The sequence below is a fragment of the Labrus mixtus genome, chromosome 1 (assembly GCF_963584025.1).
Source record: "Labrus mixtus chromosome 1, fLabMix1.1, whole genome shotgun sequence".
NCBI lineage: Eukaryota > Metazoa > Chordata > Actinopteri > Labriformes > Labridae > Labrus > Labrus mixtus.
In genome coordinates, this window is record NC_083612.1 from 7,491,512 (window position 1) to 7,506,475 (window position 14,964).

The window sequence follows — 14,964 nt, forward strand, 5'->3', positions numbered from 1 at the left end:
TTGCATAACCGAGGAGTAAATACAACAGATTCATCCTCTCTAATGACTTCCTTGTCGGCCGTGTCCTCCCTCGACGCCGAGCTTGCCGTGATGAATGTGGCGCGGCGAGTCCGAGCTGAAACGTGGGGGGGGGGGGGCGGAGGAATGAGCCAAAACAACAACAGGAAGAAAACAAAACGGTTGTGTTGAGATCATTGGAGAATGGTACAAGGAGCGTCTTGTGTATCAGAAACATTAAGAATGTAATGTGCTATTACTCTTGGAGGTGGCAGCTGCCTTCCTCCAGGCTCAGCTGATAATAGAGCCGGGCTTTAGGACTCGTCTGCAAGCCAACAAGCCGACAAGGGCCCTCGATGTTTCGCCGCCTTAATACCAACCGTGCCCACCGCTCCTCGGACAAAAATTGACATCGTCTGGAGAGTAAAGCAATCAGCCAACTGGGTATTACCGAGCATTTATGTCTGAGCCGAGCCCCGGCACAGCAAATCTTGACCTTAAACAAGCCCGTTATTCCATTTTTCTTTCAGACAACTCAGTAACTCCCTGTAAAGGGATTTCCTGCAGGTTATCTGTGGATTTAATTCACTGACTCCCCAATCTGTTTCCTCCTAATGCCGCGGAGGATAAGAGCCTGACACCAGCAGCAGAGACACAGAAAGAAAAATATGAGCAGAGACTGTGATGTGTTGATATATGTCCTGACACAGACACTAAGCTGAAAGCTGTTTCTCAGGGTAAATACTCCTGAGATCAGCTGCAGGCCTGCACAGGTGAATGTAAAGGAGAGCAAAACTGTGAACTGTGGATCAATGCTGGCATGAAGCAGAAACACTTATTAACTCATGGGCTTTACCCGCTGCAGAGCCGATCCTCCGACTGCGATATGAGAAGCTTTCTGTCTGAGAGCGATGATCAGACGGCTATTATCAGGACGAGTCCACAGAGATACAGGAAGTGAAATGTGTTTCTGCTCTTTATTTCAGAAGTTTCTGAAGATACAAGTTTATTTTAGAAGTATAGATACACAAAAAAAGAAACAATGACAACTTTTGTTTTCTGAGAGGAACTTTTGGTAATGGAGTCTGGTTGTTTTTGTAGAGAACAATGTGACCGCTCTGTGATAACGCTTGTTGTTTTTCCAGCCGCCACAATTTATATATTTTGGTGTACAATCTAAAGACATTTATTTTGGCATTGGTTTCTAAATAATAAAAAGGGAGTTCATGTTTATCTGAATGCTTGTCTATATTGATAAAAAAAAAGTAGCCATGTGCAGTAATGTAGAAAATTGAGGATGCAACCCCACCGTGATGCGTCGTGATATCAAATCCAATCGTTGACACTGAAGAGATAATCATATCGTGCGACCAGTGAAGATGCACAGCCCTAAATTAAGAGAACCTTTCTGTAACTTTGGTCGACACTTAAAAAAATCTGAGCCTACCAGCAGCAAAAACAAGAACTTTTAATGGATGTATATTTAGCAGACATATTTTCTCCCAAACATTTCACTGCAGCCATCACGTGCTACATCCCAGCTGTTGGCTGTAACTTTAAGTCTTATCTGCACTTATTAAAAAAGTAAACATAAAACTCATCTCAAAAGGCTGAAGTCTCACATCGATGTCTGTTTCCAGAAAGTTCTCACTGCCCACAGTCCCATCAGGACTTTTAAAAAGCTTCCTCCTGTCCACTAGATGTCCCCACACTTTCCCACTTATTCCATTCACCTGGCTTCTTCCATCAACTGCTCACCTGTTCCGTATTCCTTATTCCCCAGTCACAACCCAAACAGTAGCTGTGTTACTACTAACGGGCTGCATCCTTTGGAGGGCGCGGTCACCAGAGTGCCGCTTGCGTCAGTGTGTTAGAAGGCCAGGAGGTCTTGTCCCGGAAGCAGAAACTGGGCTCTTGAGTAGACGGAGCTCCCCCAACCTACAGCGAGGTGATCTGGCCATTCCACCACCGACGTCCCTGACCCCCAGCCACCAACATCAGACTGTGTCGTCCCCACAACCACCAACGTCCTCATTCATGGTCTTTGACCTGATCTTTTGTAAACCACCGATCAATGACGTATGGCGTCACAGTGCGTTTAATTAGAGTTAATCTTTTTCGCCCATTATAACTGCTGCCTGAAATGCAGCAGCATCAGTTCCAATTAGACCTGGAGGCCATGCTCCCTCCCTCAGGTGCTTTCAGTTATTCTGGCTGATTGGACCTCTGGTCAGGGTGAAGGTGGACAAAACTCTGCTTCTTTAAATGATCTTCTTTTTCTATTCTTCCTTTCACACCGTGTTCTCTCTTTCCTTCCCTTAGTGTGTGCTCCCTCATACTCTGAGAATCAGAGACACAAAGCTCATGTGAACTCTGTGTCAACTCTTTTCTTGACCTTGCGACCTCTTCCTGTTGTGTCTGACGGAATGCACAGTTAGAAAAAAAAAAAAGACATCATTTTTTTATTTTCTGAGTTTTGGGGTGACGGCTCCTCTGGTGGTGTTTTGGCGTTGCGTCCTGGGAACGGCCCGTCAGTAAATACCTCCTGGGTCGACCCAGACGTCGAGCTAACGGCCTCACCGCCGCCGTTTGAGCCGTTAGAGCTGTGGACTTCACTCAGAAGAGACTGCTTCATTTCCTCCTCCATCCTCCCTCTGGGAACATGAGCGGCAGTTTAAGTGATTTCTCTCTGAGCGTCCCCATAAGTGCTGCAAATATCCCCCTTTAAACCCTGTGAATTGTAAAACATGATGTTTCTTCTTTTTAAAAAGCTCAGCCATCACCGGCCGCCATCCGAGGAGATGGGCTAATTAAATTGGTACTTTTTACAAGTCTTACTCAATAAATCTGAATAAATTAACAAGGCATTACTAAGGCTGCTACATTAAATTTGCATAGTGCATTTAATGAATATGCAACCGCGAGTGGAAAGGTCTGCCACTGTGAACCCCGGTGAATTAGCATAACTACTTCCAGCATGTTTCTTAAATAATGCTCTCATTTGCACATCACTGAGTTGGCTAATTCTGGCTTCGGCGAGGGCGGCCTCGTAATTAAAGAATCCCACTTTAATTTTTAATGAAGTTTATGTTACATCAATCCTGACAGTAATGAGGGCGACGTGGAAACAAAAAGGCTGCTAATAATTAAATTCACAAACCAGTTTGAGGGATAATAACTCCTGAGGAGGAATTACATGACTAATTATTAATTAAATATTCATAGTATCGTGCAGCAGAGGCAACGGTGGTGGTGGTGGCGGCGGTGGCTCACTGTAAGCAGCCGCCTCGGCGTCAACGGAGCCCAGATGCCAAACGGCTTTTATCTGTGAAGGGCTTGAGAGGCTCCGAACGGCGCTCCAGACTGTCATTAATTATAATGACCCCTAAAAGAAAAACAAGCTGTAATTGGTGGATGTCTGCGGTGGTGTTAGCAGAGGTTCAGTCACAGCTTGGTCTCGTGGCTTCACAGCGTCGAGTTTGAATATTCACTTAAAGCACATGGGTCTCATCTTTAAGTGGGATGTGCTTTTTTTTCACCACTAGTGAACAAAGTGAGGTGAAGGATTTAAAGTTCTACTGTTTCAACACAAAGCAAACATACACATGTTGAAATGACCCGGACAAATCTGTGGCAAATCTTCTTGCATGAAACGGGTTCAAATGGTCTAAAAACACCACATTTAATAAGGTCACTGTTTGAAATCCATGGAGGAGTATTGAGGCTGAATATAAGTAAGAAATGAGAGGTGGATTTGTCCAATTTTGTTGCTTTAAAGTAATAAAGCATAGACACTGGAAAGTAATACTTTGGGTGTCAAGTTGAAATGTTGAGAAATAATCAAGTCTCTTTCTACCAGTGCTTTCTGTCACTAAGTCCGGTACTGTATGTCACTTAACTGCCCTTCTGTTTCCCTCTGTAGTGACCCTACGGCCTGTTGTAAATGGATCTGTCTGCTTAATGTTTGCTTTTATTCAATGGAGTCCCACCAAGAACAACATGAACAGTGTAAGAACTGTGTCCTGGCATTAGCAGAGGCTCTTGACCTGGAGAGTTTAGATTAGTTTCTCCTCCAGCATTGTTGTTGACTGAGTTGATATCAGAAGTCCAGCCCACTCATGATTTTGATTGGTTGGTGAGAAAGAAGCGACAGTGATGAGCGAGTGAAAGCAGCAACCAAAAAACAGCCGACACCGACGGTGTGTTAGTGTTTAGGACGCTGAGTGGTGAAAACGCTGAACTGCGCTGGTTTTGAATAGAAAATGGACCATGCCATCGAGGTTAATGGACAAAGGCCGAAATGCTTCATCAGAACTGCTGCTCCAATTGACTTGTAATGTTTGTGTCGGATTATTCAGTGATCAGTTCTATGACTGAGCTGAGAGCAATCAGCAACTGTCAGAAAAATGAGGCCAGTGGGAAGGTCCCAAAAACAGAAGTCCCTTAAATGATTTCTAGTGTTGCTCGTTGTCTTCAGATTGACGTTCTTGTATTATTTGGTTGATGTGTCCACTCTAATTAGCAGGTGTCAGTGTACCTGGGTTCATAGCTTGTAGGATAATTTTTTGGTGCCATGAGCAAAAGAGTTGGTGTTGTTCTTGGCTTCAGTCGCAGAGAGAATGCAGGTTTTAGTACTGACCATCAAAAAAGAATCTCACTCTTTGAAACTGGTTACTTAGCTTATGAAAAGATGTATAAACTTTGATAAAAGTGTTTGCAGACCCCTCAGCAGTTAGTGCAGGGTATACGCAGGTATACAGAGTACTTACTTTTCAGTCTCCATAGGGTATACCCACTTCTAAATCTCCTCTGATTCACACCATTGATTGATTGACACTATCTGTGGTATTCTGCAGTTTTTGTTCCTAGGAGGGTGACTCTGACTCTGTGTCTAATTGGCTCATACGCACTAACTAAATATTCAAAAGGAGTACTACATGTCACTTTTTATAACGGAGGCAGATTATCCTCTGCTGGACGGGCCCCATAAAAAAGAGAGTATACCCACTTCTTTAGGCACCATTGCCCCTCAGTCCTTTCCAACACCACTCCTCCTCATAATACGGTCACTTTTATGGCTAAAAAAACATAAATGGTTGAAGCCAAACTGCCAAACTTCATGTTTTAAAAGTTAGTCCACAAGCTAATGAGATCTTAGCAGTGTTGGTTGACCAAAGCAAACATTGTGAATGGAGAGTTTTTGGGGGTTTTGGGTTACACATGCACATGAAGTAAATAATCCTAAATTGTATGCTGTTTCCAAAGGAAGTTGAAAAAAATCTTCACCTCAACCATCTCCAACAGTATCTGCCTTCTATTACAGGAAGAGTTATGATAATGTAAAGAAAGAATACATATGAGTTAAACCGTCACAGGAGACATTTAACTCTATCTTCTTCTTTATATACTTTGACTCCTTCAAACCCTGAATGTAATTTGACCCTAAGTGTATTTTGAGTCTTCAGTCTTCAGAGAGAGGCGTCAGTCTCTCAGGCGGTCCAATCACAGCAGACGGTTTCTGCCATCTTTAGAAGTTAATTTCCGAGGTAATGAGTGCTGAGCTCCCGCTAATTCAGCACGGCGCTCTGACTCAGACGGAGGAGGTGGAGGAGGGCCATCCTGCTTTTTCTCATTACAGACTTGTGAAACATTCTCATTGCTCGTGTATTTAATTGAGCTGCAGAAATGCAACATCAGGAGGACTTGGGGGATAAATAAGGAGCGTTCCCATTGGTCCCACTGAGGAGCTATTGATGTTCCATAAATCCCAGTCAGGAGAAATTAAATTGAGTTATACCACGCTGAATTACCTTGCATCTAAATGGCAACCAGGTCCGGGCAAATGGAATAATTAGACCTCGCCAAAATGTTATGGAGTGTTATCCCGAGTGACGCGGAGCCGTGGATATTCATGGATGTGCTGCACTCGATTGGCTGCGTTTACGGAGAAGCGTATCGGATAACAAGGCCGAGCGGGGAGCACTTGACGAGTTCAGAGAGAGAAGATGCTGAAAATAACAGCTGCCTCTGCGGAGAGACGACAGGAAACAGACTCATCACAAAGTCACTGTAAGGCCGTCAGTCTTACATCCAATATCACCAATAAAACAACCGCAGGAACTTTAAACACTTTTTATTTTGAGTTTGACTTTTACAAAAAAATAAAGCATCACATCGAGGTTTAGATGATATCTCACAGATGTTTTAGAGCCCATAAAACTCCAGACATCACAGTGATGTGTCTCTTAAGGCTCATGGTGCATGTTTGAAGCATCAGTCTGAGCACTGGGTCCATTTAGTCGAGTTTGTTTGGAGCTTTCAAATGCCAGATACAGTACATGACCATCACCAACACAGGGGACTCCGTCATGGATTTATTTTTTCCATGTTCCATCAAGAATTTTTTTTTATTTTTTTTATTTCAAGTGTGTTGGGAATTCATAGGTCTTCAACTCCACGACAACTTAAGACCATTTTTCTTCTGAGGAAGTAAAAAGAATCGGTAAAAATCTCCACAACCAGGGTCATCAAAAAGTTATGTTCTCTGTAAAATGTGTCTGGGAACAAGTACAACTACACACACACACAAAACATGATCAATGCTCAATCTCATGTTGATTTCTTCATATTTTTTTTGAAGCAAACTAGATTCAAAGATTCAAGATTCCATTTATTTATTTCTCATGTATCTGCATACATAAAAATAATGCTGACAAGACAAAATGCTGTTCTCCCAGCCCCAAGCAGTGTGACAAAAATAAAATACATTTAGAGGAATTCTGCATCATTGACATACCTGAAAGTATTTGAATGAATGCAAACTATTTCCAATATCACCTTCATACTGAAGTTAGCTAGTGAGCTTCACTCCTGCTGCTGATCAATTGCATACATATTCATTAATATGATGTGAGTTTCTCTTTCCCATAACTCACATGCCTCTGACTTCAGGATCATTTGTCTTTAATCCCATTGGTCAAACACCAGCTGCACATGTTTGCCTTTTTTTTGGTATATTTTGGGGCTTTTTATGCTTTCATTGTAGAGATCAGAAAGTGGAAGAGTCAGAAATCGGGAAGAGAGAGAGAGAGGGAGAGAGTGGGGAACGGCATGCAGGAAAGGAGCCACAGGTCGGTCCCAAACCCAGATCACCCACCCCGAGGACTGTAGCCTCTATACATTGGGGCGTGCGCATCAACCACCAGGCCACCAGCGCCCCAGCTGTTTCCCTTTAAGATACAGGATGTCCTCTACCCAAAACTGTCCTGTCTGGGATCATGCACAGCTCAGGTTCACTGATTTCTCCAGAACTGCTTTAAAGTTAATAATACTTTCAGCCACTTCAGGCAGACCAGTTCCCATTATGAAGCAGATTGGTAACAAACAACATCAATGTCTTTTCAGGTCTGTCTTCAAGGACAAAATTAAATGCTAAATATAAAGAAAGTTTCACAGACTATTTCTGATGCCGAACCAAACATCAGGAGAATCTCAGCATTTACAGGCGATGATAAAATAAGTTAGGTTAATCTTTATTTATCACACAACGGGGAGATTTGATTGTTTACAGCAGCAAAGAGAAAGATGGTCATAATAGAGCTCACAGTGAACAAACAAACAGTCAGAAAACAGTGACAGAGCAGTTGTTGCACATGTTCATTGTACACTCACAGACAAACTACCAGGCACACACTAACAAGTTGAACATGTTATTGCACCTTGTAAAGTCAAAGTATTACTGCACATCAGTCAGATGATTTTATAATATTATATTATATTGCACATGAGTTTTGTCTCGAGCTTGTGTGTTATACGTTCTGGGAGCAGGCTGGGTTGAATCGTCTGACTGCAGCTGGAAGGAAGGACCTGCTCTAACTCTGTTTCACACCCTGCAGGTGAGGCAGCCAGTCACTCAAGGAGCTACCCAGTGATGTTACTGTGCCGTGCAGGGCGGGGGAAGCATTGTCCATGAGAGATGATAGCTACTTAATTTCAAAGTCTCCCTTACTCAAGTTGAAGAAATTCAACTCCAGCGCGTGTTTAAATTTAGATGAATCTTAGTCTATTTGCTTTTCTTTTTGCCTGAACACATCATATATCTTACATCCAACTTTTGACATTTAACTCTTTAAGCTCAGGTTTTGGTCTTCACCACCAACTCCACTTGAGGTAAATATCTGTTGGTCATTAACTGTGTCTTTAAAGAGCACAGAGGTGTTTAACCACTTTTTCTAAGACTTTGCAATGAGAGAATAATTCATAAATAAGTATGTGCAGAAATGTACTTAAGAGCTCCTTAAATTCCAGGGAAGTTTCAGATTCAGTTTATTATTCTAATCTACAGACACCAAACACTCAGTCCCATCATCTACTATCTTGTAAATACTGATTGTATCCTCTAAACAAAGTGTAGAGGTGTTTCCAGTATGTGACGCAGACAGTTATAGATTTCCTCTCTCAGTGATGGGGTTGCTGTATTGGCAGCCTGGTGGAGTAATAATCTCTTAACGAGTGCCGGCGCCTCATTCGCTGCTCTCGACAGACGCTTATCGCCTTCCTAATTAGCAGCTCTCCTGAAGGCCGCCGCTCATTTACTAATCAGCCTCCAATCTGCTTAATCAGCGGTTTAATTGAAGTAATCTCCTCCTGAACACCGAGAGCCACTCGAGTGTGAGACCAGATATCAGAGCAGACGCAGACCTGCTGAACAAGGGGGGCCCTGCATGGGAATTGAACCGTCAATCCTGGAGATCCCAGTGCTCAGAGAGATTCAGATGAAGAGAGGCTAAATGTCTCAACATCCACAAGCACAGAGTGACTTCACATGTTTGGCCCTGGGTCGACCTTAGAGTCTTTCATTGACTGACTGGTTCAACGACCTGCAGTCACAACTCAAAAACTACTCCATGTCTCCTCTAAATTACGTTTTTTACGTCATGAAATGAGTCATTTAATTTGTTTTTAATAATTGAAAAAAAACATAAATTGAATGTTTGAAAGTAGTAAATAATAAATTCAGTTTTATAATCACCTTAAAATGAACAGGTAGTGAATGAAGCGATCATTTTCTCTCTATAGGTCCCTGATGAAGATCATCCATGCAGATTAAAGCGGATTAAACCATTGAGGAAGTGGAGATGTGTGTGGTCTATCTATCTGGCAGAGGTGGAGATGATGGAGAGCGCTGGCAGCAGGAGGCAAATCCCACACTACTACTGGAGACACTCGAGGTCAGGAGTGTGTTCTTGACCTTTAAACTTTCCTCTGAGTGTTTGCTTTTCTATCTGTGTCTGAAAAATTAATCCCATGTTGGAGGGACTGCAGTTCCTCAAAAGGCCACTTGAGGCATGCCCTGTGAGTGAGTCAATCCCCGTTAGGCCCCACGTTAAAATATCTTAACTTTACAGCCAAAATAACGATGTTTAGAGCCGGCTGGAAAAGACAGATTTGGTCTCTTTAGAAACAGTGCAGGGGTGAACTTAGATATGACTTTCTCGTTCAAACTAAATAGTTGAGTGAACTGTCGCTAATAGGCTAATTAGCCACCTAATGAATTAGCCTTTGGAGAAAACCAGTGAACACAATACGTAATGGAAGTGAGCGTTTTTTTGTTGTTGTTTTTTTTCATCACTGTTGGATGGAAACTTGACTTTTGTGTCAAATGAATAGGGCTGTACATGATTGGCTCTTGATGACAGCAGGGAACGTCATTTATTGTGTGTATGTGATGGATCTGAACTCCAGATGTTCCAAGAAAGCCTCTCTCCTGTTATCCCCGTGAAAATCGTTGGGAGTCGAGCTCGCTCTCTTGAACCTGCAGAGAAAGATAACGGATGCCATGGAAACATTAACATGTAACTGTGTTCGCTCTCTCACCACCCTCACACTGACACATACTCTACCCCTCCATATTCAAACAGTATAATCGTGTGCTGTTTGAATTCTCTCCTCCTGATAAATCGCCAGCTCTGACTGAGGGGGGTGGGGGGGTGGTGTATATGCACAGGGACAAGGGTTGTTGGAGGCATGCTGTAACGGCCAACACACATTGAGTGGCACCGATTAATTCATTTCATAATAAAGGCTCAACAAACCTGCGGAGGCCATATCATGAGGGGGGTCACCCTTAATCCATCTCAAAGTGGAACCTCTGCTCCACGAGTCAACACACGAGAATCGTTTTCATTTGGTATGAAGAAAAGGACTTCTTCAGGCTTTCTTGTGCATCTCAATGACATGCCATGGGGTGACATGATATTTGTGTACATGTTAATCTATCAGCAAAAAAACATGCACTAGTCTGTAATTCATACATAATAATATAACGATGAATGAGAAAAGCCTTCTCTACAGTTGATTAAAATGTGTAACAAAGGAAGTCCTCTCTGTATTGTCATGGCCCCCTTAAGATGACACACACCTGATCCAATCTCCATCTGCCTCCCACAACGCTGCAGAGTGTGAGTGTGAGTGAGTGTGTGTGTGTGTGTGTGTGTGTGTGTATGCAGAGTAGCAGTGCTGCCGTTGGTCCTTCAGCACGCTCCTCATCATCCCCCGACACTTCAGCTGCACTCACAGTTAGAAAGGAGGCAGATCACACACACACACACACACACACACACACACACACACACACACACACACACACACACACACACACACACACACACACACACACACACACACACACACTCTCTCTCTCTCTCTCTAACATGGCTATTATTTTGTGGGGAGTGATCTCCAACTTGTGCCGCAGCTCAATCGGTTACCCTCAAACTAGCTCAGTGTAATTTAAATAATCTTAATATTTTGGACATCTTCCTTCAGACGGTTTCAGATCCCGCTCATGAGATGAAGAACTTTAATAATGGTTGGATTTCTTGTTCGGTGGCCCTGAGAGTTTAACACCCTGCAAATCGAGAAACACATCCAAATGGATGAATAGAAACAAAATGCTGCACTCAGGAAATAAAACACATTTCTGACATTTTATTTTGTTGCTTGACTTCATTCCTGGTTCTGGAAGTTAGTTTTCTTTCTCACTTGTTTGCTTCAAAATGGACGTGTTGTACTTTAAAGCCTGCTGTGTTTGAACAAAATGAGAGTAGCTTTTAAGATGCAGCAGTTAAACCCTTAAATATTTTCTTGATGAATTTTAAAATATGAATAAGATACGATACTGTACAAAACAACACAAATAGAAGGCTCCCCAATTGAAGTGATTTCTTACTAAAGATTGTCAGCAAACTTCTGTGAGTTAGACGTTGTCCCCTCCTCTGCTCTTTGTCGGTAACGTAACTTTTTCAGCTTTAAGAGACGCATGAAGGGCTTGAAAACGTCACAATCTTCTGATCTGTTAATGCGAATGCAGCTCTGCTCTCTCTCTCTCTCTCTCTCTCTGAGTTTGTATCCTTCATGTTCTGCCGTTCCGTCCTGAACAGGCATGTCCTCTCTGCTTCTCCTCCTGAACGTTTTTCCTTCTGTGAGACGAGTCAGGCTGTAAATACAGTCTGCTACAGGCTGTCAGACCCCCCCCCCCCAAGGCATTTTGTGATTTGTGACACGATGCTGTAATTAAATAAATAAAATAGTCCTGCTGCCTTCACGTTCACTACAGGCCGCTGAATGCTTAGAAAGTCATGTTGGAGGTGTCAGGGTTAAACTTCCTCTGAGCTGGATAAACAAATCGGTGGGTGATATATATATATATATATATATATATATATATATATACATATATATATATATATATAGAGAGAGAGAGAGAGAGAGAGAGAGTTTGTTGCCTCACAGCTGAAATAAAAACATAACACGAGTACAGATGAGGTGAAATAATGAACGTGTGTGTTAATCCAGGAGAAGCTCGTTTGGTGTGTGTGAGGACATCATCTGCAAAACAAGAAGAGAGAGAACCAGTTATCTTTACACACACACACACACACTGCTCATTATTGAACATGTTCTCGATGTTTATTTGTTTACTGTGTTTATTATTAATAGTAAAATGTCATCTTTTTGAAAGTAATGATGGATGTTTGAATAAAGTTCTTTAATAAAACTTTATTGATCCCTGTAACGACGACAAATAGCAGCTTCACCCAAACAGATACACAGAGGAAGAAAAAATATAGAATATCACAAAACTGAAAAACAAAAAAAAACGTTCTGTTGACAAAGATCATTAATTAAAGAAACAAACAAACAACAATGCTCAGTTTGAAAGAAAGAACTCACATCCTGTTCTAAACAAACTCTGTAAGCCGCTCGCTTTCTCACACACATCAAATGTTTTCAGTCAGAATCTGGACTCTAACTTCTGTAGAAATAAAGTATTCATTTTAATTTTATTATTATTTTATTATATTATTTTATTATACTGGTTAAATAATATTACAGACTGGCTGCAGAGTAAACCATCATAAACCATTTGAAGGATGACAAACCCAAACGTAAATATTAACACTGAATGTTAAATGTTATTATAACCATCGGACACACACACACACACACACACACACACACACACACACACACACACACACACACACACACACACACACACACGTCTTAGTTTTTGTTTATTTGTTTTTCATCAACATTTATTTTTCTCTACAGCTGCAGACCTGAGGGGAAATTAACAAACTGTATTTAAATATTATTATATATTATAATATTATAAACTGCAGCCTACAATAATTCAAACTAAATCTACAAAAATAAGATCTAATTTAGATCTCATATTTATTTTCATGTAAAAACAACTCGCCCCAAAGACTAAAGTTGACTTTCTTTAAGATTAATACTTAAATTAAACTTTAATGTAACTGTGGACTTTTATTAAAGTAATATGTGTGGATTTTAATTGGATGTGAGTTTGTGTCTACTGTAGGAAGAGTGGACTTAGGTCGAGGGGATCCAAATAAATAAATACACTTGTTAGTTAAATAAGACATGATGGAAATCTTTAGATGATTTTTTAAGAATCGATTTGAAGCTACAGAAAGAGAAATAAAAAGCAGCGTCATCGTTACGAAATCTGTCAACGTTTATTTTGGTTTCTACATTTTTTTTAACTTTTAAATTTGAAAAAACTATTTATAAAAAACACAAAATACAAAGAAGAGATGATGATTCATGTACTTCATGATAAACACTTTAAAATAACATTAAAGAAACATGTCTAATAATCATAAAAATCTTATATACATACTTGATATTTCAAACATGAATAATGATTTCTGTTCATGAATGAACTCTTCAGTGAACTTCTCTTCACGCTGCGTCTGTGTTTTCTGAGCGTGTCTCTGCATCCTGAACGCTCCCTGTCAGATTATCAGCTCAGAGGTCAAAGGTCAGACATGTGAAAGTGGCTGTTTGGTGTCATCCCCCCTCCTCCTGGTCCTCCTCTTGGTCCTCGTCCTCCTGGGGCTCCTCGGGGAATATTAAACCTTCGGCCCGTCACGTTTAAATCGTCTCTCTGAAACATCATCACTCTTTGATTTCATCTGAGAGGAAACACAATAACATGTGCTGCCTTCAGGGACCACTACAAAGCGGGGAAATTATTATTTTATCTTAAATCTGATAAAATGTAAAAAAAAAAGACAAAAACAAAAAAAGATCAAGAATAAATCAGAAGAGTCTTTTAATTTATGTAATTCTTGTTGTAAAATAAAACCCTTCTCAACAGACACGTCGTTCATTGATTATTGATTATCTTGTAAATCTATTAAATTAATCAGTTTAACAATAAAGTAAGAGCTCTCACACTCCATTAAATCACGATTATCCTAATTATCATCATGGTGTCATAAAAAACGATTTTAAAAACGGACTCGTCTTCTTCTTTAGTGTCTGTTCATGTGACGATATTAATTAATTATACGTTTTATTTTAGATAATTAAAATTAAAGTAATCACCTGAACGCACTCTCGTGTTAAAGTTGTATAAAATAATAACTACAATTATCATAATAATGATTATTATGATAATTAAAAATAATAATGGACGTCGTCTCGCGTGTGTATGAACTGTTTCATATTTCTCCACAAAGAAAAGTAACAAAACCAACGGATAAATTCATAAAATAAATGATTTATAGGCCTAATAATTAAAAAAGCAAACATCAGACAACCTGAAAATAAATACATAAATACAATAAATTATACTTAGAACAAAATGAAATGTTTTTAATTTCTCTCTTAACATCAGGCCTTAATGGTTTCTGCTTAAAGTGTGATTAAAAAATGTGACATTTTGTCCTTTAAATAAATTAAATGTTCTTCAGTCTGTTGAGAAGCGTCCGTGATTAAAAGCAAGTGAAGGTAATTAGGGTTAAAATTCACCGATAAAAGGAGCAATTAAAAAATAAAACGAATGTGCCATGAATGAAAATGTGCGATGATCTGAAACAGTTCGTTTTTTTCTACTAAGAATCTAAGAAACCCATCTCTTCTTTATCTGTAATTAAAAAACAATAATAATAAACGTGTTAAAGAATTGAAGAGAAATACGTGGAAACGTCTGAGTCTCGTCGTCATGCTCTGTGATTTGTTTGCCGCGCGGCAGCTTCAGCTCGCAGCTGTTAAAGAAAAAAAAAACGACATAAAACAGAAACAAAGCAAATTGCCATTAAAGCCGCTCAAACAGCAGCTCTCAGCGGATCTATTTGTCAATGCAAATTGTTGGGGGGCTCCGAACACCCCCCTCAACCCAAACACACACACACACTCATACACTTCCAATACACACACAAACGCGCTGCGCGTAAAGTGTGTCCAAACATACCTCCACATGGCGCAGCGCAGCTCCGTCTCAAACATCCCCGATAATCAGGCTTCATGCGCGGCTCTGCTCTGCTCTGTTTGCCGCCGCAGCTTCAAATGAAAATGTCTCGTGTTGGCTCAGTGCGTCCATGTAAATACGTGTAAATGAAACCACATTGTGCCCCCCCCCCCGTTCCCCCC